At 34.8% G+C, this 22,687-nt stretch overlaps 1 protein-coding gene and 1 pseudogene across 3 annotated transcripts in view; one reads left to right on the top strand and one right to left on the bottom strand.

The window, feature by feature from the left end:
- Positions 1–22,687, top strand: part of FNDC3A (fibronectin type III domain containing 3A) — a 223,825-nt gene that overhangs the window by 46,349 nt on the left and 154,789 nt on the right. The gene's annotated exons all lie outside the window — the stretch shown is intronic.
- Positions 21,671–22,687, bottom strand: part of LOC111523118 — an 11,036-nt pseudogene continuing 10,019 nt past the window's right edge.

Below are 22,687 nucleotides of genomic sequence, written 5' to 3'. Positions count from 1 at the left end.
CTTTGTTGGACCCTTGATCGAGAATTGTCTCAAAAACATTCAGAGCATTTTGTCCAGCGGAAACTAAAGACAAACCAGAAAAAGCAGAGTGGGGTAGGGGAGTAAAGGTGCTTCCCCCTTTTTACACTGCCTAAAACAAACCTAAAAGCAAAGCTCTACATGTTTGTTTCTGAGATTAGCTTTTACATAATGTTACTTTGGATTAAACTTTATCTTCATGGAAGTTGTGTTTGGTTTAAATGGAAATAAGAAAGAAAACTTATTTTAATAAGCAAAAATCAAATATAAAAACTTTTAAAAGTGATCACATTTTTAAGTTCAAAAAGTTATAAATTTGTAAATATTTGCATTTAAAAATCTGATCACTTACACGCTAAGCTGTAAACATAAACCTTAGGAATGAGACTACTGAGGTTGAGATAAAGCTTATACTTTTGTGGCAATAATTTTGTGCCTCAGAATTCTAATCCAAACCAGCAGTCATAGATTTCATAGCCCAAATTAGTCATCTTCTAACTGCTATGCAGCTTTGCCTGGCAAATAAATAGCGGTTTGCTAAATTTCTCATTCTAAGAAACTTGGGAAAGGCTAGAATTTAAACAGTAAACTACTCTCCTCTTTCAATTAGTTTTTTTCTCCCACACGCCTGCACCACGCCACTTTCTGTGACATTTTATTAGAAAAGCAAATACTTTTGAAAAATCCTAGTGCTTACCCATTAACTTTTCTTTAGACATAAAAAGCCTTATGCTCAAGGTTCAGATCTGAAAATTTGCTTAATTATCATATATTTGTAAGCACACATTTTTAAAAATTTATGATAAAGATTCAGCTAGGTTGTCCTGGAAAAAAATTAACTTCACACATATTCAGGTTCTGTCTGTGTATAAAATATTGCACTGGTTCTTGTTCTAAGAGATGATAAAATCAGACTTACAAACTGAATGTAAATTTTAAGGTAGTCTAAAGGAAAAAAGGTTCATAAAATATCAGGAACAGAGTTACAAAGAATGCAAACTAGAATTTAGTTTTTATATTTGGCACAAAATAATAAAATTGTATTCTTATTGAATGACTTGAGACCAATACCATTTCATTTGTTTGTTGTTAAACTATATATATTTCCAAGAAAATAAAAATTGGACAAATTATTTTGTTTAGTTGAAAAATTATTTCATTTTAAAAGTGGACAGTGAAATACTTTCATGTAATTCAATCTAGTATGACAAAACTAAAGTATTTGGTAGTGTTTTTATACAATTCTAATATATATTTTTATATATATAATGTGATTTTAAAACTGTTATGAAAGAGAATCATCAGACTCTAAACATCTTAAAGAAATGAAACATAATGGTCCTGGAATTTTGATGGATTCTTGGTCTAAAAAAGCATTGATGTTCTATTAAACTCTACATATTCTACAGTTAAATTCCAAACTCTCTGATTTAGTGACTCAAGAGTTAGTCAACTGCTGTGCCCGAGAATCCTGTAGAAGTTGTTGACTTTAAGTAATATAGTTTGGACTAAAGCAAGGAGGAAATAAAGAATGACTTGAAAGTAGCACTGTATAAATAGGGAAATGCATTCGACTAAAAAACAAAGATAATGTTTCCCACTTTTGCATGTGTCCTTACATTAGATTAATATAAAGCAAGATGATTTTTGTCAAAAAGTGTACAGATAGTTGTTGAAGTAGAAATTGAGTTCTGCTTTTTCAACTGATAACGTTCTCCTTTCATATAAAAATACAAAAGATTAACAAAACCAAAAGTGAGTTTCTTGAAAAGATAAACAAAATTGACTAGCCATTAGCTATGCTAAGAAGAAAAAGAGATAAATAAATCAAAAATTTAAAAGGAGACATCACAACAGATACCACAGAAATACAAAGGATTATTTGAGACTGCCATGAACAACTATATGTCAATAAATTTGAAAACCTAGAAGAAATTGATAAATTACTGGACACATTCAACCAATCAAAATTGGAACAAGAAGAATGAAAACCTAAACAGACCAATAACAAGTAATGAGATTGAATTAGTAATAAAGTCTCCCAAGAAAGAAAAGTCCAGGACCAGATGACCTCACTGCTGAATTCTATGGAACCTTTAAAGAAGAATTAATACCAGTTTTCATCAAATTATTCCAAAAAGTTAAAGCAGAGGGAACTGTTCCTAACCAATTCCATGAGGCCAACATAACCCTGATATCAAAACCGAACAAGGACACAACAGAAAAAGAAAGCTAAAGACCAGTATCCCTGATGGACATAGACACAAAAATCCTCAACAAAATACTATATAACAAACTGAATCCAACAATTCATCAAAAAGATAGTACACCGTGATCAAGTGAGATTTATCACAGGAATGTCTAAGAATGGTTCAACATACATAAATCAGTAAATGTGATACATCACATCAATATAATGAAGGACAAAAAAACCATAAAACCTCTCAATAGATGAAGAAAAAGCATTTGATAAATTCAGCATCCCTTCATGATTAAAAAAAAAAACTATCCATAAATTAGGTGCAGAAGGAAAGTACCTCAACACAATAAAGGCCGTGTATGACAAACCCACAACTAATATCATGCCGAGTGGGAAAAAGCTGAAAGCTTTTTCTCTAGGAACTGAAAAATAATTGGTTTTAATGAGTCCCAAATTAGCCAACCCACTTATACTGTTGTTGTTTTTCCTTTCAATAATCATTTTTAAGTAGTAGTAGTTCATATTTTCCCCATTTTTCTCTCTCCTTCTAAAAGTGATTAGAAAAAAATGTTTTGTTGTCACTACTGATATTTCTTCAGTGTCTTAAATTATCTCCTAAATAGCTTTCTTGTGCTTGCTCCACACAAATAGATAGAGGAATCATGGCTGTGGGGCAAATCATAAATCATTTGATTTAAAATAGGTTAGTTTTCAAATAGTGCTTTTTTGGAATTGAAATACAATTCCATTTTGTAAGTATTTACTACGGTAACTACTACTTGGTATAATTTATGTTCCTGAAGATTTATAAGTTAGCATATGAATGTGTCTATGCACACTGGTTTATAACATTATAAACCAATATGTGGCAATTTGAGAAAATATATTTTGAAAAAAGATAGCTTTTCTCATCACTATTGCCTTGGTAATACTTGATATATTTGAAAGATGTATATTTTAGTATTTTCTTTCTTCAAGATTTCAGCATGACTTAGAATAATCTATTACGTTCTAAAGTAATCCTTTAGAATGTCTGAATAAAATAACTGTTCTTGAGTAAGCATAGTAAGCATCAATTTCAGTGTTTTATATGCGTCCATAGACATGTTATTGACCACTGAACAGTCTGTATACCTGTATAATACAGAAACTGGCAATTACAGCTAAAACAGCTGGTAAACTTAACTGATACACAGATGAGTGCTAATTGTGTAAGGAAAGAACTTTAGCCATAAAGTTGGCCACAAAGGGCCTGTTTGGGAAATACCCTATCTTGAGGTAATTAATTGGACTTATTAAAAGTTTGGGGGAGGAGAGGAGATTGGAGTTATGTTCTAAAGAAGAAAAATGCAAATTAAAACCTTAATGAGGTTGTAGATGTTAAGAAACCTGTGACAGTATAGTAAGGCTTGTGGAGCGATAGGATCCATCAAATACTGCTAGTACAATGATTTTGGAGAGTGATAATAGCAGTATTTAATAAAGCTGAAAAAATGCATACTCCCAAATCTAACACATATATATACTTCTAAATATTTCTGTTACAGAAAATCTTATACATATATGTAAGGCACATGTGCAAAACTATTCTCTGCATCATTTTGTAACAATGATAGAACTGGAAACAATATAAATGTTTACTAGTAGGGAAATGGAGGAGACTTGAGAGGATTTATATAATGGAATACTAGAATACTATATACCAGTATTTTATTGTATAAATCTGTGCTATGGATAAATCTCAAAAATGCAATATTGAGTAAAATAGCAGGTTAGAAAGGGATTTGTAAGATGTGATTCACTGACATAAATGAATAAACATAAAAATTTCACGAAGTATCAGTATATACTAATAATGGATGTGTATAAGCATGTGTATGAAGAATACTAAATGAGAATGATGCACTCCAAGTTCGGAAAAATTATCTGTAATAAAATTGTATTTCTTTTTCAAAAGAGCATCTGAGGAAAATTCATCAACATAATTCTAGTTGATTCTGGAAAGTAAAGGGTACAATACTGTCTACTTTTCTGTGTATTTGAAATATAATAAAGACATGCGATTAGGCATTACAGACAGGGTAGTTGCTAAGAGGTTTTGTTTTGTTTTGCTGTTTTTTTAAAGACAGGGTCCTGTTCTTCACCCAGACCAGAGTGCAGTGGTATGATCATGGCTCAATGCAGCCTCAGTCTCCTGGGCTTAAGTGATCGTCCTGCCTCAGCCTCTTTAGTAGCTAGAACTACAGGCAAATGCCACCACACCCAGCTAATTCTGTTATTTTTTTATAGAGACAGAGTCTCACTATGTTTCCCAGGCCGGTCTTGAACTCCTGGGCTCATGGAAGGTTTTGAATGTTATATTCTAAGTTTTAGATTTGAGGTAATAAGATATAGGTAACCAATAAAGTTTCAAGAGTAGATCAATGAAAAGATGAGAATAATCCTTGGGAAAATTATTTGGTTAATTACATAGTTAAATGCAATGGAGTGGGGAGACAGCAGAGAAAGGATTGATTGGCTTATATATCCACCCCACCAAACATAAAGTAATGTAGGTCTAGGGGATACCAACTGTGAAATAGAAAATAAAGGGGTAAACCTGATAGTTTTTTTTTTTTTTTTTTAAGAGAAAGAATGAGTATGATGAAATTTTGGAAATTCAGAACTGAAAGTGTGTACAGAAAAAAAATAGTCCAATTCACATTTTTACAGATGGACAAACTAAAGGCTCATAGTTAACCAGTTTACACACTGAGTGGCAGATTTGAGACTAGACTCAGTATCTTCTGATACCCCAGTCTCTGTCACTTTGGAGTAAGAAAGGACATTGAGTTTAAACTCAGAATTCCAAAACACTTGGTTCTAGGTAAGTAATGATCTAGTTGATACTAATAAAACAGTTCAGAAATGGCAGCACCTAATCGATAGGAATGGTTAGTGAATGCTTTTCCAACACTGTCTCCTTACGTTCAGTAGGAATGTTCACAAGACAGTTGAGTAGATACGAAGAAATGAAGAGGACCAGTAAACATAACCAAGTAAATATAAAAGACAGTATAAATGTATTTAAACATTTTTTCTGTCTGATTTAAAAGTAATTTGCAGAAAGCAATACGTATACACTGTTGGTTGGTTGGCTTATAAGGTATAAAAATGTAATTAGTGTTATACAGAGGATGGGAGAGGGAACTGAGGTTAGAGGAGCACTGTTGTTTACATACAATTGGAATTAATTGGATCAACATTGTTACGAGTTAAGAGGTTAATTATAATCCCCAGGGCATCTACTAAGAAAATAACTCAAAAAATGTAACAAAAGAAACAACAGGATAATTAAAATAGAACATCAGAATATATTTAACATAAAAAAAAGGCAAAAATGGAGGAATTGAGGAACAAAAAAGATATCATACATAAAACAGAGCAAAATAGCAAACTGATAAGGCATATCCTACCTTATTAAGTACATTGCATCTAAATGGATCAAACATGACAGTGAAAAGACAGTTATTGACAGAATGGATGAAAATTCAGGCGCAATGGCTCACACCTGTAATCCCAGCACTTTGGAAGGCCAAGATTGGTGTATCACCTGAGGTCAGGAGTTTGAGACCAGCCTGGCTAACATGGCAAAACCCCGTGTCTACTAAAAATAACAAAAATCGCCAGGTGTGGTGTCACCCATCTGCAGTCCCAGCTACTCAGGAGGCTGAGGCAGGAGAATCACTTGAACCCGGGAGGCAGAGGTTGCAGCGAGCCAAGATTGTGCCACTGCACTCTAGCCTGGGCAACAGAGTGAGACTCTGTCTTAAAAAATTCATGATTTAACTATGTGCACTCTGTAAGAGACACTCTTTTTATTTTTTAAGAGACAGGGTCTTGCTCTATTACCGGGCTGAAGTGCAGTGGTGCCATCATAGCCCTGACCTCAAGTGATTCTCCTGCCTCAGCCTCCTAAGTAGCTGGGACTCCAGATGCATCCAACTACACCCAGCTAATTTTTTAATTTCTTGTAGAAACTGAGTCTCACTTGTTGCCCAGGCTGATCTCAAACTCCTGACTTCAAGTGATCCTCCAACCTCATCTTTCCAAAGTGCTAGATTACAGACATGAGCCACACAATGCTCAGCCCAGGACACTCTTCAAATCAAAGACACAAATAGGTTGAAATGTAAAAGATAGAGTAAGACAACTTGTAACCCAAAGAGAAATGAAATGACTATACTAATAATTAAGTCAGAAAAGTTACCAGAGACAAAGAAGGATGTTTTATAATGATAAAAGGGTCAATCGGCCTCTAACAATCAAGCTCCCAAATATCTGAAATAATGATTGACAGAAATGATGGGAGAAATAGACAATTGAACAATAATAGTTGGAGCCTTCAATAGGTAGAATATTAACAAGGAAATGGAAAGTATGAACGACACTGTAAACCTAATAGTCATCTGTAGAACATTCCACCCAACAATAGCAGCGTGTATAATATTTTCAGGTATACATGGATCATTGTCCATTATAGGGTATATACTAGGTCATAAAACTAGCAAGCCTCAATAGGAAGAATTTTTTTTGAGACAAGGTTTCTCTTCCACCGGGGCTGGAGTGCAGTGACATAATCACAGCCCACTGCAGCCTTGGCCTCCTGGGCTCAAGTGATCCTCCCACCTTAACCTCCCAAACAGCTAGGACCACAGATGTGCTCCATCGTGCCAGGCTAAATTTTTTTTTTTTTTAGTAGAGATGGGATCTCCCTATGTTGCCCAGGCTTCAGTAAATTTAAAGAGATAGAAATAATACAAAGTATTTTCTTCAAACACAATGAAATGAAATTAGAAATCAATAACACAGAGAAATTTGGGAAAATAACAACTATGTATAAATTAAAGAGTATATTTCTACAAAGCCAGTAGGCCAAAGAATAAATCACAAAGGAAATTAGAAAATACTTTGGTATGAATGCAAACAATGATACAACATACTAAAATTCATGGCATACTGCTAAAGTAATGGTTAAAGGAATACGTATACCCTTAAAAGCCCATGTTTAAAACGAAAGCTCTCAAATCAGTTATCTAACCTTTTTAAAAAGCTGTAAAAAGAAGAAAAAACTAAACCCAGAGCTAGCAGAAGAAAATAGTAAACCTTAGAGTAGAAATAAATGAAATAGAGAACAGAAAAATATAGAAAATCAAAAATAGCAGAAGTTGGCTCTTTGAAAAGATCAACAATATCGCCAGCCCTTTTAAGTAGACAAATCAAGAAAGAAAGAAGTGTTGGTGGTGCAGTGGTGAGCATAGCTGCTTTCCAAGAAAAAAAAAAAAAAAGACACAAATGACTAAAATCAAGAAAGATAAAGAATGAGAGAGTAGACATTAATACAGATCTTACAGAAATGAAAGGATTATTAATGAATACTATGAACAGTTGCTTGCCAACAAATAATCTAAGCAAAGTAGACAAATGTCTAGAAAGACACAAAACAACCAAAACTGAGTCAAGAAAAAATACAAAACCCCAATAGATGTTTAGCAAGTAAAGAGATTAAATTTGTACCACAAAGAAAAACTGTCCCCAAAGTAAAGCCCAGACTCAGATGGCTTTTTTGGTGAATTCCACCAAATGTTTAAGGGAGAATTAACACTAAATCTAAAACTAAACCAGACAGAGACATCACAAGAAAACTACAGACCAATATCCCTTATGAATATAGATATAAAATCCTCAACAAGGTACTAGCAAATCAAGTCCATCAACATACACAATTCTATTTTACTTCATCATGTACATCAACAAGGTGGGGTTTATAGTAGGAATGTTGAAGTTGGTTCAACATACATAAAACTGTCATTGTAATATACCACATGGTCATCTCAGTAGACTCAATATAAGCATTTGACAAAATTCAACACTTACGATAAAAACACTCAGTATACTAGCAATAGAAAGGAACTTCCTCAACCTCATAAAAGGCATCTGCAAAAACACCCATAATTAACATTGTATGGAATGGTGAAAAACTGTATGCTTTTCCTCTAAGATAAGAAACAAGATATGGATGTCCTGCTCTCACCACTTCTATTCAACGTTGTACTGGAAGTCCTAGCCTGGGCAAATAAGTAACTAAAGGACTTAAAGGCCTCCAGGTTGGAAAAGGAATAAAACTCTATTCAAAGAGAACATGATCTTGTAAAAAGAAAATCTTAAAGAATCCACTAAAAACTATTGGAACTAATAAACAAGTTCAGCAAAGTTGTGGGATATAGGTTCAATATCGAACAATAAATTGTATTTCTATATACTAGCAATGAACAATCTGAAAATGAAATTAAGAAAACTTTTCCATTTATAATAGCATAAAAAAGAATAAAATACTTAGGAATAAGTTTAGTGAAAGAATAAGATGTATACACCGAAAACCATAAAACTCACTGAAAGAAGTTAAGGAAAACTTAAACAAGTGGAAAGACATCTCATGATCATAAATCAGAAGACTTAATATTGTTAAGGTGAAATACTGCCAAATTATACATATCCAATACATTGCCTACCAAATTCCCAGCTTACTTCTTTGCGGATATTAATAAGTTGAACCTAAAATTCATGTGGAAATGCAAGAAACACAGAATAGCCAAAACAATTTTGAAAAAGAACACAGTGGGAGAATTCAGTATTTCTCCATTTTAAAACTTACTGCAGGCCGGGTTGGGTGGCTCATGCCCGTAATCTCAGCACTTTGGGAGGCTGAAGTGGGCAGATCACTTGAGGTCAGAAGTTCGAGACCAGCTTGGCCGAGATGGTGAAACTCCATCTCTACTAAAAATACAAAAATTAGCATGGTGGTATGCACCTGTAATTCCAGCTACTCAGGAGGCTGAGGCAGGAGAATCAATTGAACCCGGGAAGCAGAGGTTTCAGTGAACCAAGATCTTACAACTGCATGATCAGCCTGAGCAACGGATTGAGACTCCATCTCAAATAAATAAATAAAACTTGCTGCAAAGCTATAGTAATAAGACAGTACGGTACTGGCCTAAGAATGGACCGCTGGAATAGAATGAGGGTCCTGAAATAAACTCTTTACTTTTATGTTCAATTGGTTTTTGACAAAGGTGCCTAGATGATTCAGCTGGGAAATAATAGTCTTTCAACAAATGGTGCTGGAACAACTGGATATCCACATGTAAAAGTATGAAATAGGACCTATACTTCATACCATCTACAAAACTAAAAAATCAATTAAAATCCTAAAATAAGAGCTAAATTTTAAGACTGTTAGAATAAAAAGTCATAAATCTCCATGATCTTGAATTATGGAATGATTTCCTAGATAAAAAACTAAAAAGCACAAGAAAGAGAAGAAAAATGAGATACAGTATACTTCATCAAAATCGATTTTTTGTGTTATAAGTTTTGTGTTACTATCACAAAAAAAAAAATCCACAAAATTGGAGGAAAAAAATCCATAAAATTGGAGAAAATACCTGCAAACTGTATCTGATAAGGGGCTTGTATTCAGAATGTGTGAAGAACTCTTACTTCTTCTAAAAAGACAGCCTAATAAAAAGATGGGCAAAGGATATGAAAAGTCATTTCTTCAAAGAAGTTATGTACATGCACAATAAGCATATGAAAGATTCACAACATCATCAGTCATCAGGGAAATACAAATCAAAACCACAATGAGGTACTGCTTCACACCCATTGTAATGGCTAGAATTAAAAAGATAAAAACAAGTGTTAGCAAGTATATAGAAAAATTGGAACCCTCATACAGCTGGTGGGAATGTAGACTGGTAAATGTTCTTTGGAAAATAGCCTGGCAGTTCCTAAGACAGTTAAACTTAGTGTTACACTATGACCCAGTAATTTCACTCATAGGTATATACCCAAGAGAAACAAAAACGTATGTCCATGTAAAAAATTGAACAATATTATTTATAACAGCCAAAAAGTGAAAACAATCCAAATGTCCATCAACAGAGATGGATAAACGAAATGTGGTATATCAGTAAAATGGAATATTATTTGGCTGTAAACTGGAATGAAGTACTTCAGTATATACCACCACCTGGATGAACCTCAAAAACATTATGCTAAGTGAAAGAAGCCAGTCTTAAAAGTCTACAGAAGTTTCTTTTTGAGGTGATGAGAATGTTCTAAAATTTACTGTGGTAGTGGTTGTACAATTATTTGTGTATACTAAAAACCATGAAATTATAACTCTTTACAGGGTAAATTTTATCGTATGTAGATTATACCAATAAAAATATTTTTAAAAACTATTTGCATTTTAAATATATGTTTCTATAATTTAAATGTGATTGTTAACAATCCAGAAATAAGTTATTATAAGACTAAGTATTATCAATCTTTCTTTGATAAATGGGTTAAATTTGTGGAGTCAGTTTTAGATTTAAAGCATTAATAGGTTATTTCTAGGTGTATGGGGTTTGTACACTGATGCTTGTTTCTTTTATATATACATATATAAACTGCAAATATACTGACATATTCCAAGATCAGAGCAAAAACAAAATAGCTAAAAATGTGACTTTAAAATAAAATATATTTGTAATCAGCATACTCTTAAATTCTAACTTGTTAACTGACATTGGATTATCTAGAAGCAGATACTACTGCAGTTCTTTGTTGATTTGGTTGCTGTGGTGACTGGATATAGTCACATACAATAGTAAGCCTACTGTACATTGGATAATTTGATAGAAAATGAGGTTTGAGGTAGGTATTGATGAGTGTACTGGTAATCAGTTGTATGTTTAACATCCTTTCTCTACATGTATTTTCACTGGGTAAGTATAAAATGACATAAGATGCCACCAGAATAGAGTTTGTAAAGGGTGACTTGTTAGACGAAGGACAATATGAGGTCCAACTTGCCAGTGAAAATTACCTTAGTATTCAGTGAATTGAAACAAATTGGAATAGATTTCTGGAGAAGAAGCTGTTGAATCTTACAGCAGCTGTTGGTACCTGTGGAAGCAGCAGTTGAATGAAAAAAATCAGAGAATGTAACCAACAGTAAGTCAAGTGGGTTTTAGAAGTGGCTTTAGTAGATAAGCAAGTTTATGATATAATACTTCAGTCATATTTTATAATTTATATTAAATCTTTTGTATTTGTCGGTCAAGGAGTAAGATCATATTACTGTTTTTTAATGTAGGCGCTGATTAATAGAGTATAAGAGCTACAGATTTAGCAGTTTTAGGATAAACTTAAAACTATTAACCTTTTACCACAGAATAATTTTATTAAATCAATAGTTATAGATTAATTTTGAAAAAATTCTGTGATTTAAATGAAAAAAATTGTAAAAATCACTTTGTAGTTAAAACTGTCAGGACACTAATACTTTAAATATGTAAATTATTTATAAATTAAGTTATTTTAGCTTATAGATTACATTTATTGCTAAAATAATTATAGCATATTACCATGAAGTTAAAATTCGTGGAGTCTTTAAAACGCTGTTTTTCTAGTATATTTAGAATTTTTACAATTTGAGTATAGAATTTCAGAGTTTATGAATTTATTGAGAATGATCAGTCCAGCTGCACTCCTTGTGAAATTATAAATGTGGAAATTTTTAGAAGCTGTCTTACGAAGAAAGCTATTACAGACTGCTGTAAGACACCTGAAACATAACTTTTACAGACACTGATTATTCACCCTTAAAGAGTGTTCTAAGTAATTATATTTTAGTTAATTTGTTAATATGGTTGAAATGACTGTTTCATACAGGTGCACACACTTGCCATTTGGGTAATTTGTTGCAGAGTTTGAAATAACTTAACAGTATTTGTTACCCACATAACTTTCATCACAAAACTTCTGAAACTTAGAATTACTTCAGTAACTTATTTTGATGTGATCCTATTATGTTGTGAGATACTAATTGTTTTAATTCTAAATTGCATTATGAAAACCTGTGTTTTTGAGTTTTAATGAGCATAATGAATTGCTTTTGATATATTGATGCAGTTTATGTAAGAAAACTTATTCTTCTGTGAAGAGACTATCAGCATTTAAGAGAAAACTTACTTTATTAAGACAAGGCAGAAATTTTATTAAATAAGTTAGTTTATGTTCAAATGCAGGCAGTTTATACTGGAAACGTTACATGTTAAGGGGGTACATGTTATTGCTCAAATATAAGCTATGTGAACAGTGAATTCATATTTTAAACTCAATCCTAAAATGAACAAAGTGAGCACGAAAGTGCTTTGTTAACAATAAAGTAAAACACAACTTTAAGCTGTGATACTGTAATTATCCCCTTGGGTAATCTTGATATCCTGGACTTATTTTGAATATCAGTTTTTAAAGAATGGTAGAATGGTTAAAAAACATGCAAACCCAAATGACACCTGAAAATTGGAATCGATGCTGATATTCTAATTACTGTAAAATCTTTGTATTTTTTTCTTTAAAATAATTTTAAGTGGAAACATTTTAAGTCTGACTTTTTAATAGAACTGGCTTTAGAAAGAAAGATTTATTGCCAGCCCACACATGTATATATGTTCAATGATATACATGGTACCCATGTGCAGGTAATGACACTTTTTAGTAGGATTTGTAAGAGAATGAAGAACAGATCTACTTACAAGCCATTCTGAAATAAATGAGAACACAAATCCTTAGTTGCATATGTGTACACTGTATGTACATATATGCAGACATTGTCTGTAAATGTGTATATATGGGATAATACCTCATTATATTTTAAGAATCTCTCGTATGTCAGGCAGTATGTTGACATACAGAATATACAGAATTTCCCTTTGTAGGAAAGTCACTAAAGTTTACAGTTAAATTAAAAGCTGCACACCTATTAAGTTATAGAGTAGAATTTGAATGTAGAATAGTCTAACTCAAAATTGATTTATCTTTTCTGTCAAAATGACTTTATTTCTGTGGAAACAAGTATGAAGACAAATGAGCCTAAACAGGAAAAAAAATTTTCTAATTACCACATATTATACCCTATATACTGTTTAGTATTGTAATTGGCTGTAACTGTCTCCCTTACTGATTCATCCTTGTATCCCCAGCTCTTCAAAGAGTGCCTAACATATAGTAGTTGCCCATTAATTGTTTGCCAGATAAATGAATTAAATGGGCAATTGGTTGACTCTTCTCAGTTGTTTGTCTGTATGCTGGTATCAAGCATATATTCTTACTTAGGTTGAGTTATTATCCATCATGGAACTAAAAATCCAAATTCAAATTCATTAGTTTGAAAATATTCTTATCTTTTATTTGCAAATCTTAATTTCTATTTTGACTTCAGCTGAAATATGTTATATAAGCCTGTCAGTCTACAGATTGACAAGATCTAGCCAAGTATAGATAAAGCTTAATTCAAAGTTCATGTGATCAAGTTAATTTAGTAGCACTTTAATGTATAAATAATTTAGACATTTGTGAATTGACAGGATGTTCACATGAAATGAATTTTCTAGCTTAACTTCTCAGGAAACTCAGATAATTAGTTCAAGTTTAGACATAGTGAGATGGAGGTACCTGCAGTTTATCAAGGTGAGTAAATCCAGAAAGTAGTTGAAAATGGAATTTTAAAGCTCAGGGCATCCTGAGGTACATTGTCTAATACAGTAGCCATTAACCACATGTGGCTATTTAAACTACTAGAGTTAAATAAAATTGCAAATTCAGTTTCTCATCCCTACTAGTCACATTTCAAGTGCTCAATAGCCACATACACCTAGAGGCTATTATATCAGACAGCACAAATGCTATAGGACATTTCTGTCATCACAGAAAGTTCTGTCAGACAGCACTGGTGTTGAAACTGGAGGAAAGGATTTAGGAGTCATTTGGAGATGGACAGTAGTTAATTCAGCAAACATTTATTCAACCTATGTTTTTGTAAATGTACTGTAGTCTCTGTAACTACAAAAACAGATTGAGGTCTAAATGTACCATTTTAGTCTCTGTAAATGTAAAAATAGATTGAAGTCTTATGAAAGGCTTGTGTTGTAGTGGAGGTGACATCTTGTAAACAACTAAATATGATTTAGTGCTAAGTGTCATAATAGAAGGATGTACAGAGTGCTTTGAACCTTAGAATGGGAATAATATAACTTTGCTTTAGGATGTCAGAATCTTGAAGGATGAGTAGAGTTTTCTGAAGAAGAAATTCTATGTTCACAGTCATAGTGGTTGAGAAGCCCTGTTTAGGAAAATATTAGCAGAAATCAAGTCTGAACTAATTGTCATGCCAAAGAATAATAAGTTAGTCACAGACCAGAAAATGAAGGTGAAGCTATTGACCATTAGAATGCTACATTGAAAGGAGTAGAATAGATGGATATCTGGAAAGCTAAAGGATCAGCATAGGAAAATATGAAAAGTAAGGAGTATGCAGATCCTGGACCAGTTCAGGAGAACTCTCATAAACATTGTGTTCTAGGTATATTCTCTTTCATGTGTGTCCACTTGGCTAGGCTAGAGGCAAGTCCTTAAGTTGAAAGATCTATATTGATAAAAAATAATAATACTAAGAGCTACTCATACAGCATTTACAATAACAGCTAATATGTGCATAGATAGTGCTTATTATATACCAGTCACTGTCCTATGCACTTATTATATATTAACTCATTTAATCATCACAAGAACCCCATGAATGCTGAAGTAATTTGAAGACCTTTAACCATGGGTTAGAGGAATGAATGGTTTGGCTTAGCTAACTGTTGCTAAATGTATGTTATTAACTATCATTCAAGGATACAAGGCACAGAGGATTTTCTCCTTTATTATTGCTATCAACCACAGCAAACATAAAGGCACAGTTGGATAAGGAGGAAATAAAAGAATTAGGCATTCCAAATGTTTATGTGCTTTCTGTAACTTGGGGGTTGTTATACGCAGAATTGTCATGTTCCCCCTCACCCCCTGCCACAACCCAAAATTGATGTGTCGAAGTCCTCACCTTCAGTATCTTCAGTACCTCAGAATGTAACTGTATTTGGAAACAGAGTGAAAGGGGAGAGTTCCCTGGCCCCACCCCGCTCGCAGGACATGCAACAGAGGTGTGCGTCTCTGTTCAGCCACTGAGAGCTCCAACCCCTTATGGGAGCAGGAGCTCGCAGATGGGCAGGTGCAGGAGCCAGAGCAAGCGTGTTGGGCTCTGGCCCCACGGTAGTGTCTATGGGTGGGTGCCTGCGACTCCCAAAGCCCAAGTGGGTGTGCTACGGTGCACTCTTTTAGCTTTGCCGTCCACAGATGGCTTAGGTGCCTTCTTGGCACCCAGGTTCTTGTGCGGAGTCCAGAAAGAATAAGGTCTTGAAGAGTGAATGTGGGGGCTTTATTGAGTGGTGGAAGTGGCTCTCAGCAGGATGGATGGGGAGGTGGAAGGGGACCGAGAGGGAAGATTATCTTCCCCTGGAGTTTGGCCGTCCAGCGGCCAAACTCTCTTCTCTGATTGTCCCCACTGAATTCTTGGTGTTCAGGTGCTCCTTCTCTGCCACGCTGTTCTGCTGTTTGTCTGCTCATCTCCTTCTGGAGCCTGGGGTTTGGGATTTATATGGGTACAGGATAAGGGGGTACGGTGAGTCAAAAGACAACTTTTTGGGCATGAAAGCAGGAATGCCTGTTCTCACTTAAGGCCACAGGTATCCAGGCTTGAGGGTGGGGCCTTTGCCAAGGAACTGCCCTCTTTTGCCCACTATTTCCCTGTCTCCTGTCCATATCATTTTCCCCCTCTAAAGAGAAGGTGAGCCCCAATCCAATATGGCTGGCTTCCTTATAAGAACAGGAAATTAGGACATAGACACATACAGAGGGAAGACACAGGGAGAAGATGCCATCTACACGTCATGGAGAAAGACTGCAGAAGAAAACAATCTTGCCAACACCTTGCTCTGAGACTTCTAGCCTTCAAAATTGTGAGAAAATAAATTTCTTTGGTTCCTTTTTATGGCAAACCTAGCAAATTAATACAGTAGCCCAGATAACTTTTTTGTAAATATTGGAAACATGAATATATGTTTTTGAATTCTGGATTGATTTTCTTACTGTATCTACTAAATCCTTCACCAAGTCTTAGAAATGGAGATGTGAGGTGTTTACTTTGTTGTTCTCAGACCTAACAATGTTTGTGAAGAATGCAAATCATACTCCTTTTGGGATGAGGCGAGAAAGTTAACTTATATCTATAAAACTGATGCCATTCATAAACATTTTTCTTTAATTTTTTTCCTGTAATTTGGTTTTGTAGATTTTTTTCGCAAAAATATAGGTGAACGAGAAGTTGGGGGAAAATATAGATTCTTCATCCACCAGAGAGAGGGACCTGAATATATATACAGTATTTTGAAAAAGTCCCAGGATGATTCTAAGACATCATCCCTTCCATGTGGTGCACATCTTCTCATCTGATAGATTTTGGTGGTGCTGTGGGTCAGATGTAAGGTTGTTATTTTTCTTATTCTCTTTTGTATGTAAGAAACTTAGACTGACAGAAATTAAGCAAAATTGAAGTAGGGGACCAAGGAATTGTGTGTTACCATTGGAATGTAAAATAATATTTTTCAAAGTTAGTAAGGTATAATTTATGCATAGGTGTAATCTTTTCTATGATCCAGTCTTTTGAATAATACCAATAATTTTCTGTTAATTTATTTTTTAAAAATCTGAATTGTACTAAATGATACCTCAGACATCACTTAACTCTAACTTTTCCCAAGCTGTATGCTCTGTTTGTTTGGAGGTTCCTATCAGGCTTGTTTGTCCCTGGTATCCATGCTCTCTTGTCCTTCCTCACTTCAGAGATATCTTTTACTGCTGTCCTGCTTTTTTGAAACTTAGTTTTCTCCCTCAAGTAAATAATTTTATATATGAACCTCTTAAATCTTATCTATCCTCTTCTGTAACTTCTCCAAGCCATTGTATCTTTTTTATTGTTTGTTAAGAACTGTAGTGAGCATTAAATTTTAATCATATTTTTTCTATATTTTTGTAGTCTTAACTAACATGTATACTGGGCATATTTATAACTTTAGTCAGTAACATTTTCATTATCATACTTTCTCTGGTTTTTTTGTTTTGTTTTGTTTTTTATTTTTTATTTCTTATTTTTTTTCCTGAGATAGAGTTTCGCTCTTTTTGCCCAGGCTGGAGTGCAATGGCACAATCTTGGCTCACTGCAACCTTTGCCTCCTGGATTCAAGTGATCCTCCTGCTTCAGCTTCCCGTGTAGCTGGGATTACAGGCATGCACCACCACACCCTACTAGTTTTGTAATTTTAGTAAAGACAGGGTTTCATCATGTTGGCCAGGCTGGTCTTGAACTCCTGACCTCAGGTGATTTGCCCACCTTGGCCTCCCAAAGTACTGGGATTACAGGCGTGAGCCACCGTGTTGGCCCTGTTATTTTTTAATGTAACAGTTTTGTGTACATATTTTCATATATCATCATAGGACACTTGTAAGAACAACTTAAAAGTCTACATGACATGGCAATTATTTGCAGTCATGATAAATTCTTTTCTGCCCTTTGGTAGTAGCCACCTTACCAAAAACATGTTTTAAGCATGTGTTTATCTGTTATTCAAGAAGTAATGTAATTATTAGTAGTACTGAATAAATTCAGGGAACACTAAAAATGCTCACTAATTGTATACATCTCTGTTTAAGATGCTTAAAGTTGGACTGTTGGCATATATTCAGACAATAACTTTTATCAATTGCCTACTCACCCATTATTGACACTAATACTCAACCCAGACATTAGAAGTTCCCACCATTTGCACTTACCGATGGCAAAGGAGAACTCCTAGGTGTCACACCAGTAGAGCAGGGTCTTAAAAGTGCCAACAAATCTGTTGCTAGAAATGAAAGAAGTGAAAGAAACTGAAGAGAGAAACATATTGCAGAATTTTTACAAATGGTGTAATGAAACTGTCCAGTCTGAACTCTGATTCTGTAAAATGGTTGGGAGTTGTAAGATCAGCAGTGCATTTGAGGTTAAGTGCAAACTTAAAAGTATGGTTATTTGTTTCTATGAAATTTAAAGATATTGAAGGATTTAGTTTTTAAAAGTCTAGTAAAGTACTTTATAATCATTTTATGATAGTATATTTGCAAAATGTGCTCTATAATATACCCCTGTGCAAATAGAGACATCAATGATAAGAATAATAGAGTGATGGATAATTTACCAGGGTTCCTCACCTGTCACACTTCTAAGAGTTACTTGGTTTACAGGATTTTTGTAGTCATTTCATTTATGATTATGCTGGAAACAGTTTTTTTTTGACATATTTTATCTTAGATAAAATAGCTAGTTAATTTGTAGTTCTCCTTTCACTCTTCTCTCTGCTCATCATATTGTACTATTATAACAAGATAATGGAAAATACCACTGCATTTGTGGCAGATGAATGTAAAATAGCACAGGAATCCAGAGAATTTGAAGATATATGAGTCCTGTGTTCTGGAGCTGGCCAAAAGTTTGATTATTTGCCAGAAAGCTGTGAGTGGGCTTAGCATTTAGACAGGGAACTTTATTCCAAAGTAGCCCTGGTTTAATCTGGCATGTTGGCGACAGTACATACAACATACACATCTGTGTATGTTAATTTCTTCTCATCTCATATTTTCAATTTAGTCTTTTAATAATTCCCTAAAATAACTATTTCAGTTGGTATTACTCAGTGGCCTAACTTGAATCCTGTGACTGTTTCTCTGCCATACTGTGAAAGCAGTTAGTTTTGTCTGTTTTGTTTACTACTCTATCCCAGTTATCTAGCAAAAAACCTCACATTATAAGACCTTAGTAATTGATTGTTGAATGAATTAATCAGTTCCACACACTTCCTAGTCCTCACTCTGCAGTTGTTTATTCTTTGAACAAAAGTTTATTGGAAACCTATTATTGACTAGGCATGGTGGCTCATGCCTGTAATCCCAGCACTGGGATTTGGGAGGCTGAGACGGCGGATCACCTGAGGTCAGGAGTTTGAGACCAGCCTGGCCAACATGGCAAAACCGCATGTCTACTAAAACTACAAAAATTAGCCAGGCATGGTGGTGGGCATCTGTAATCCCAACTACTCGGGAGGCTAAGGCAGGAGATTTGCTTGAACCCAGGAGGCGGAGGTTGCGATGAGCCAAGGTCACGCCACTGCACCCCAGCCTGGGCAACAGAGCGAGACTCTGTCTCAAAAAAAAAAAAAAAAAAAAGGAAAGAAAACCTATTATCAACCAGGCTCTAGGGTATGGAATTTTATAAGACAAGTTGCAGTGTTTGGTTTCATAGTGAGCTTTTATTCTAGTGGAGTGGAAACCACTCAATATAACACCAAATAATTGCACAAAATAATTTCAGATAGTGATAAGTACTAGGTAAAAAATAAAATATATGTGAGGGGTATATATACCCTACAATTTGGTTGTCAGGGAGCATCTTTCTGAGGAGATGACATCTGAGATACGGGAGTAAAAAGGAGCCAACCTTATGAAGATCTTGGGAGAAGAACCATAATTTTAATATTCCCCTAAATACAACTTATATGTTAATAGAAGGATATTTATAAAATCCATTGTAAAGCCATCTACTTGCATCAAATCCTCCAAGATTTGAGTATCTTCTTGGGGGGAAAAACCCCAGGCTTGAAAAGGTAAGTATTTTTTTTTTATTATTTTTTCTCTTGGTTATCTTTGATTACTCTTTGTTGTCTTGGTGACTCTGATTACTCTTACAACTATTTTATCATCTTCCAGCATTTCTTTGTTTTCTGTTTCGCTATTTCTGCTCATATTTTTGTTTCCTTCCTTTTATTTTCTTTGGATTAGCTATGCCTTTTCTCACTGAGTTGGACACTTAACATACTAATTTTCAGCTCGGTACAGTGGCTCACACCTGTAATGCCAGCACTTTGGGAGGCCAAGGTGAGAGGATCGCTAGAGCCCAGAAATTTAAGACCAGCCTAGGCAACATAGTGAGACCCTGTCACTACAAAAAATAGAAAAAATTAATGAGGTATGGTGCTGCATGCCTGTGGTCCCAGCCATGATACTTGGGTGGCTGAGGTGGGAGGATTGCTTGAGCCAGAGAAGTTGAGACTACAGTGAACCACAGTTGTGCCCCTGTACTCCAGCCTAGGCAACAGAGACCCTATCTCAAAAAAAATTAATTTTTGTTGTAAGTATTTAGAGGTCTGTATTTTTTGATAAATACAGTGTTGTCTGCATCCTAAGGTTTAACTGTAGAATGTTTTGGTTACAGTTCGTTTCTGTTCCTTTTCTATTATTCATTATAATTTCTTCTTTGACTTATGAATTATTGAAACTTTTACAGACGTTTTATGTTTTTGCTTTTTGAGAGCCAGGGTCTCACTCTGTCACCCAGACTGGAATGCAGTCGTACAATCAAGGCTCACTGCAACCTTGACCTCCTGGAATCAAAGAATCCTCCCACCTCAGCCTCTCAAGTAGCTGGGACTATAAATGTGTGCCACCACACCCAGCCAATTTTTTTTTTATGTTTTGTAGAGACAGGGTCTTACTGTGTTGCTTAGGCTAGTCTTAAACTCCTGGGCTCAAGGTATCCTCCCGCCTTGGCTCCCAAAGTGTTGGAATTACAAGTGTGAGTCACTGGACCCAGCCTGCAAACGTATTTTTAAGCTTTTAAAAAATTATTTTATTTTTAACTTATGTGTACATTGAAGACATTTAATACTAATTTCTTTGAAATTTGTGAAACTTGATTTATGGTGTTTTATGTGGCCCATTCTTAAATTTTTTTTTGCTCCACTTCTTTATGTGCTTGAAATGAAAGTATATATTTAAATTGTTAGGTGCGAGGTTCTTTCCAAGATCATTTAGGTCAAACTAATTGATAATGTTGTTCTGATATTCTGTATCCTTGATAATATTTTGTCTGCTTGTTCTGTTAGTCACAGAGATAAGTGTTAAAACAACCTGTCATGATAGTGTGATTGGAATGTGATCCTTGTAATTTTTTAAATTCAATTTGATTTTCTCTTTTTTTAAGTAAGCAAAACTTTGGCCATTTTTTTTCTAAGTCTTAAGGTTTATTTATAATAATGATTGCCTTCTACAGTGCTTTATAATTTATATTTACAACCACCCATAAACTTTTTGTATTCTGGATTATTCCTTCACATTTTCTGATATTTGGCATAATGATCAAGCACACTTCATATCCATTGACCCCTTTCCTTCAACAACTCAAAATATTAAATAAATACTGTAGAAAAAATGAAGAGATGACCTGAAGACTTGATCATCTACATATAGATGACAGAAGAGTCAGTTCTTTGTAATGAAATACTGTAAGAGTGAAGAATTAACAAATTGTTTGTAGTTTAACAGAAAAGCATAGTAACTCTTTTCAAAAACCACTGAATAAAAGTAAAATGAATCCTTTAAGTAGCATTCTAATTAGCAGACTGGTTTCCATATCCCATCATTCTCATAGTCTTCTGTTGTTGTGTCTTCTTCCATGTCTCCTTGGGATGAAAAGGGCTGAGGCTGGTTGGCAGGTAGTTCATTCCCACTATTCTGACTCAAAGATACCAGGTTTTGGGTTCAGTGGTTTGAGTGAGTTCACCCAGAGCTTCCTCTACAAGCTGTCCTCCATTAAGCTGTGCCTCCTCTCTGCTGTCAGAGTCTATTATTCCATGCTCCCTCTCAGTAGAGCTTCCATTTTCAATCTTCCAAAGTGTTGCTCCAGAGGGAGCTTTCCAATTTCTTGGATAAAAGAAATCTGAGGCCAGGCATGGTAGCTCACGCCTGTAATCCTAACACTTTGGGAGGCCAAGGTGGGCGGATCACTAGGTCAGGGGTTTGAGACCAGCCTGACCAACATGGTGAAACCCTGTCTCTACTGAAAATACAAAACATTAGTCAGGTGTGGTGGCACGCACCTGTAGTCCCAGCTACTCGGGAGTTTGAGGCAAGAGAATCACTTGAACCTGGCAGGCGGAGGTTGCAGTAAGCTGAGATCACGTCACTGCAATCCAGCCTGGGCAACAAAGTAAGACTCCGTCTCAAGGGAAAAAAAAAAAAAAAGAAATCTGAGCTTGATTTCTCATTTGAATGGTTAACAGAACAAGATACAGCGATGGCGAAGTTTGGAAGCATAAAGCTGGTAGGCAGAAGTCAGAAAAAGTGCTTTTGTTGCCAGGCCATTTTTTCAGTGCTTTTTAAGTGTTAGAAACTACTGGCGTTTGTGCAAGATTCAAAAACTTGATCCTTCTCCTTTTGCAGTGAGCAAATCCTCAAGATTTGTTGAAATATATCACATCTGTCATAGCTATAGATTTACTACCCTGAGTAAAGAGCGTGTATTCTTGTCACAAATGAGAATATCTGCAAACCTCAGAAATTCACTGGCTCTCATAAGATTTTTCCTTTCCTTTCCTTTCCTTTCCTTTCCTTTCCTTTCCTTTCCTTTCC

Source organism: Piliocolobus tephrosceles, chromosome X (genome assembly GCF_002776525.5).
Source record: "Piliocolobus tephrosceles isolate RC106 chromosome X, ASM277652v3, whole genome shotgun sequence".
NCBI classification, from domain to species: Eukaryota; Metazoa; Chordata; class Mammalia; order Primates; family Cercopithecidae; genus Piliocolobus; species Piliocolobus tephrosceles.
The sequence above is the reverse complement of the archived record's forward strand: the minus strand, read 5'-3'. Positions and strand labels throughout refer to the sequence as shown.